Source organism: Otolemur garnettii, unplaced genomic scaffold (assembly GCF_000181295.1).
Source record: "Otolemur garnettii isolate 467f Iridium unplaced genomic scaffold, OtoGar3 scaffold00196, whole genome shotgun sequence".
Taxonomy (NCBI): domain Eukaryota; kingdom Metazoa; phylum Chordata; class Mammalia; order Primates; family Galagidae; genus Otolemur; species Otolemur garnettii.
Window position 1 is genome coordinate 2,446,963 of NW_003852591.1, and position 6,217 is coordinate 2,453,179.

The 6,217-nt window shown below is 46.6% G+C and overlaps 1 protein-coding gene across 1 annotated transcript in view; it reads left to right on the top strand.

Moving 5' to 3' along the window:
- Positions 1-5,219: 5,219 nt before the first annotated feature.
- The window catches only part of DCAF4 (DDB1 and CUL4 associated factor 4), a 32,561-nt gene continuing 31,563 nt past the window's right edge, over positions 5,220-6,217 (top strand). Inside the window, exon 1 of the mRNA XM_023507653.1 lies at positions 5,220-5,252. The gene's annotated coding sequence lies outside the window, so the exon portion shown is untranslated. The remainder of the gene's footprint in view (positions 5,253-6,217) is intronic.

Consider the following 6,217-nt stretch of genomic DNA (forward strand, 5'->3'; position numbering starts at 1 on the left):
AAAAAAAAAATAGCCAGGCATTGTGGTGGGCACCTGTTGTCCCAGCTACTTGGGAGGTGGAGGCAAGAGTAAGGTGACCAGACGTCCTGCTTTTGGCAGGATAGTCCCGATTTTTAACAATTTGTCCCGCGTCTGGCAGCGTTTTAAAAAAGTCCCGATTTTGGAAAGAATGCAAGACAAGCTAGGGAACGGCGGGAGAACAGGAAGGGAATAGAAGGTTTCCGCTGCCATGTGGCTATTTCACCAGGATATGAGTTTTATATTATTTTTGTTAATTTTATGTTAAACTTTAATAATAACAAATAATTGTTGAGAACGGATTATCGAGAACTGCTTATCAAAGTTCACATTGTTGATCAGTTATTAGAATTCAACCACCATTGTTTGGACTTAATGAACAATGGCATTTTTGACATTGGCAACCATGAAAACATTTTGTAACTGTCTCTCAGATGATACACATCCTACTACCTGCTAGTGCTAGTTAAACAAGTGATGTCAACAAATCAGCTATTCAGATAATTTAGGTAATTTATTTATTTATTTCATGAATTTAGCAGACAGTACTCATATTATTTTTATTTTATAGTGGCAGCAAAAAGTCTAGCGTTGGCCTTGAAAATCACACTTATGACTTATGAGGCATCATTATTAAAAAAATATATTGATAAGGAAAAGGTTAAATCTTGGGCATCAGCAAAAATCACAATAGAGAACAAATGGTTAGAAATATTTCATCATTTTGAAACAAACCATGTTCCATACAATATTGCACTAAAAATTGTGGGATACGTGCTCTCCTTACCAGGAACTAATGCTGTGACTAAACGTGTTTTTCCTACGGTAAACAAAGTGTGGACATCAGAAAAATCATAATTAAGTGTTGAGACTTTGAAAGCCATTTTATGTGTGAAATATAATTTAACAAATTCTTTTAACAAATATAATTTAACAATTTCTTTAAAAATTTCATGACTTTTTAAACAATGACAGCAATCTACTAAAAAAATTCACTCAAATGAGAAATATGCCAAAGAATAAAATAATACTATATATAATTTTTAATGTATATTTGTAAATTGTACTTACATTGAAATTAAAAAATATATATTACAAATACTATTTCTGCGTTCTATGAAAATTTTTGTTGCTCCATGTAGACCAAATATTTAATTAAGAACCCCCCACACACACACACACACACCAGTCAATGGTGTCCCGCTTTACCAATGTTAAAATCTAGTCACTTTAGGCAAGAGAATCGCTTGAGCCCAGGAGTTGGAGGTTGCTGTGAGCTGTAATGGCACAGCACTCTACCCAGGGTGACAGCTTGAGGCTCTGTCTCAAAAAACAAAAAAAAAGAATGAATATATGAAAAGGGCTTAGAAAATATGTGGCACATGGCAAGGACTAGAAAAATACTGTTGTGTTTTTTTTTTTTCTTTTATGTAGTCAAAGTTAATGTCAATTCCTTCCAGATCTCATTCAAAGAAAAAAAATTATTTGCCTGGTCTGCAAATTCAGGAGGTGAAATGAAAAAATATAATTATTTTTACTTTTGATGGTGACACACATCTAGAAACTAAACCATAATGAATACTAGTAGAGGGTACTTAATGGGAGATGGGTAAGGTGCTTTATTATCATAGCATTTACTCCTCAAGACAAACATGCAGGATCCTCATTTTACCTGTGAGGAAACTGAGGTTGAGATCCCACAGACTTGCCTGGTGCCAAGCTTCTTTTGTGCATTGATTTGCAAATGTTCTTTAATCTTTTTCTCATATTACAGCTCCCCAAGGCATATCTGGTGCCTACCCCAACATCCCCACAGTGGATATTGGTAGAGCTGGCAGTTTGCCATTCATTCACTCAGCAAGCCTAAGCCAACTCCTCTTCCTGAATTCCTCCAAGGAACCCAGCTCTTCTATGTGGTATCCAGCTTGACTCCTCCCACAGTATTCAAATCTTACAAATTCCCCTCTCAAATGTGTCTCCCATCTGCCCCACCCCTACCCCTGGTGCCACCACCATGGTTGGGGACTACCTTTCACAAGGATTATTACTGCAACTAGCTCCTAAGGAGTCTCCCAGCTGACTTGTGCAACCTTTCCTCTCCAAGCCACTCCCAGGTGATGTTCCCAGAAGCACACCTCCAGCTCTGTCACCCCCCAACTCTCAAAACTTCAGAGCCTCCTACTGCCTACTCTTCCCATGGCATGAGGGCCTGCACTACCAGCCCCAACCCACCTTGTCAGTTTTGCTTCCAAGACTCCCCATCCCCTCCAGCTAAAACTACTCCTCAAACAGGTTCCAGCCATACTGTTTGTTCAGCTTGGAATTTCTCTCTCATTTGATTATCCCTGGACTTCTTAGGGGGGGGAAAGAATTTTTCTCTGTCAACAAGAAAAGCAATACTCTGTAAAATAAAGAGGTTTATTCTGAACCAAATTTGAGGACCATGGCCCAGAGCCATACCCAAGAAGCCTTGAGCACATGGACTCACTATGGTTGGGTTACAGTTTGGTTTTATACATTTCAGGAAGACAGGAATTATAGGTAAAGTCAGAAATCAATACGTGGAAAGCACACATTGGTTTGACCCAAAAAGTTGGAACATCTCAAAGTGGGGGCTTTTTATAAGTGGGTTTAAAGATTCTTTAATTGACAATAGGCTGAAAGAGCTGGCTTTGTCTAAAAGACTAGAGTCATTGAAAAGGAATGCTCGAGTTAAGATAAGGGTCCGTTAATCAGAGACAAACTACTGGCCATATATTTGTCGTATAAATTAAGGACCTGCAGGTTTGTCCTGCATAGCCTTAGACCTGTTAATGAACTACAAATGATGTCTCCAAGAAAGGAGTGGGCATGATGAGCCATGTCCGACCTCCTTTCTGACGGCCAGCAATTTAGTTTTAGGGTCTCCTGTTGGCCAAGAGAAGGTCCAGTCAGTCAGCTGGTGTGGGCCGGAGCCTTAAGATTTTATTTATTTATTTATTTATTTAGAGACTGAGTCTCATTCTGTCCCCTGGGGTTGAGTGCCCAGGTGTCATAGTCAGAGAGGATACCTGGGAAGGGTGAGTTCTAAGAGAACAGAGGTCTTCTCAAGGAGACTCCACGAATACACCTGCAGGGTCCTCTCCATGATGACTCAGCTCTTAGGAATTTGTAGACTTCCTGGGACCTGGAAATTTCCACTTCTGTGAAATCCTATAGTTTTGTGGGGGCTGGAACTGCTTCTCCCGCTTGATTCAAACTGACCAATGAGAAAGGTACCTATGGGATGGAATTTTATTGTTATTATTATTATTTGTAGTTTTTGGCTGGAGCTGGATTTGAACCTGCCACCTCCAGTATATGGGGCCGATACCCTACTCCTTTGAGCCACAGGCCCCGACCTGGGATGGAACTTTTTGACCAGAGATAAAAAGGGAAAGACCCAGCCACGAGCCACTGGGGCAGTGCAGCTATTTGAATCCTTCTATGCCTTAAGTCCCACCCTCTTAAATAAAGTCCTTCCTCTTATAAACATGGTGTTCATGTGCTCTTTCTCTCCACTGGGCTTGGTCTACCTGCAACAATAGCTCACAGCAACCTCAAACTCTCGGCTGACGTGATCCTTCTGCCTCAGTTTCCTCAGCAGCTGGGACTACAGGCACCCCAGGCAACCCCCAGCTAGTTTTTCTATTTTTAGTATAGATGTGGTCTCCCTCTTACTCAGGCTGGTCTAGAACTCCTGAGCTCAAGGGACCCACCAGCTTTTGGCCTCCCAGAGTACTAGGATTACAGGCGTGAACAGCCACGGGCAGCCAAGATTTTTAGTTTACACGTCTCTTCAAGGTCGCTCAAGCTTCACAAAGCCATCCTTTATTCTGACTGTATCCATTTCTCTCATTTCCCTTATCACCTAACCCCATTCTACACCCTACACTTACTTGTTTGTAAACTCCTTGAGAGCAGGAATCCTACCATGCTTGATATCGTCTAAAAATACCGTCACCCAGGGGTACAACTAATAAACCCCACAACCCGGCTGCTAATGGGTACAGCCACTCACAGCACCGGGGTGAGCCGAATACACAGTGTGGCAGGTCCTCCGGCAGACCGGCATTGATCATAAAACTGTCCCTTCTGGCCAAGAGTCCAGCACAGAAGGCTTCCAATTTCCTTTCAGAAGAGCTCAAGGGTGTTAGATGGTACTTGGAACAGGCACTGGTTGTAACACACAAACTCAAGAGGTGGAGAGGACCTCACAATGTTAGATCGATTTCCTGGTTTCAGCAGGAGAAATGAACACAATGCTACATCGATTTCCTGGTTTCAGCAGGAGAAATGAAGGCACACAGCAGGGAACCTGGGCTACACAGCTGGCGGAAAAATAGACTTAGAACTGAGGCCACCGACGGTCAGTTCAGGGCGAGCTCTCTGCAGCTTGGATCTGCCAAGAGCTGAGGTCGCTGCCCAAGATGCTACCACCTGTTTACCACTTACTACTTTTTCCTCTTCCCTCATCTCAGTCTCCTTGGCCTTTCTTTTTCTTTTTTTTTTTTGAGACAGTCTCACTTTGTGACCCTCAGTAGAGTACAGTGGCGTCAGAGCTCACAGCAACCTCAAACTCTTGGGTTCAAATGACCCTCCTGCCTCAACCTCCCGAGTAGTTGGGACTTCAGGCGCCCACCACAACGCCCGGCTAATTTTTTTGGGGGGGGGGAAGGGGGAAGTCCTTGCTCTTGCTCAGGCTGGTCTTGAACTCCTGAACTCAAGGAATCCACCCGCCTCGGACTCTCAGAGTGCTACGATTGCAGGCCTGAGACACCGCGTCCCATTACTGTCTTTGGCCTTTCCGCAACAGTGGCAAAACGGCTGCTTAGGACCCACCCGTACCCGGCCGCGTAAAGACTCCGCCGCTTCAGTTGAGGCCGCCTGCAAACTCTTCCGCGTCCCACGCCGCGCCCGACCCGCCCCCGAGCGTGCCGACCCCGCCTCCAAGCACGCGTGGCCTAGACTCGCCAGGCCTGGGCGGAGCTGAAAGCATACGCCCCGCCCCTCCATAAGAGCGCCCCTTTTGACGTTGACGGACAGAAGCTGTGTCCAATGAGAAGGAAAGGGGCCCTCCTTAGCCTATCGGCTGCGATACCACAAAAGCAGACCCACCCAACTGGCTGACGCTACACCTTGATCTTTCTAGGTCCTTCCACGCTTCGCTTTTACTCCTGTGGCGCGGAGCTTGAGGGGGAGGACCCTCTGATCAGGTAGGCCCGTGCTGGCTGTGGTGCCAGTTGACGTCGGTCCGAGGGCTGCCGCTGCCGGCGCCATAGAGCTTGGGGTGAGACCGGGCGTCGGGGGTTGGAAAGGCCGGGAAAGGGGCGGGGAGGCGCGAGCACGTGGAACGCCGGCTGGGCCTGGCGTGGCGTGGCGGGGTTGGGCCGGGCCGGTGCTCCGTCCTTGCGGCCGCACTGCGTCCCGGGATGCTTGGGGTTTGTCTGGTTCTGCGCGGTCGGATCTGCACCCTTAAAATCAGAGGAGGGCAGTCCGAGAATGGCTCCTCAGGATCTGACTGGAAAGAGCGTTTTTCTAAGCCCTGAGCTTGACGGCTCTACCCCTATCTGACAGGGGCTGGACTGGTAGCCCTCGGGCTGTTTCCCCGGTAAAAATCCAGGTTGTGGTTGGCCTTTTCAGACAGGTCAACGCGAGAGCTGCCCAGTCTCGAGCTTACTGAGTGCTGGGCTCTGCTGACTGCCTTGCTGGCGTGGCGTGCTCCTCCCACGCGGAGGGCCGTAGTCCGGGGGGCGCTTGCCCCGGGTAACGCCGGAACCGGTGAGTGGCAGAGCCTGGGTTTGGACCGGGCCTTCTCCGTGTGCGTTCATCTCCACGCCAAGGTGTGTGTCCCCGAGAAAGCTAGCCTTTCTCTACCGTGGTCCACCCTGGACACACCCCTCCCCTCGGTGATAACGTCTGATGAATCGAACGGCAGCGCTAGGAGGGAAGAAAACTGAAGGGGACAACTTCTTGGTGGAAACAAACCCCACAAATCCCCAAACTCTGGATTTTAAATAACAGTGGATGGGTGGTGGGAGGGTGACTGGAAAGATCACCTATATGGTCTGTCTAACAAGGGTACAAGTGAACTTTTCTAGAACTAGAATATAAATGTTTTGACACAATGACTAAGCAAACGACATGAAGTCTATGTTAACCAGCTTGATGAAAGTATTTC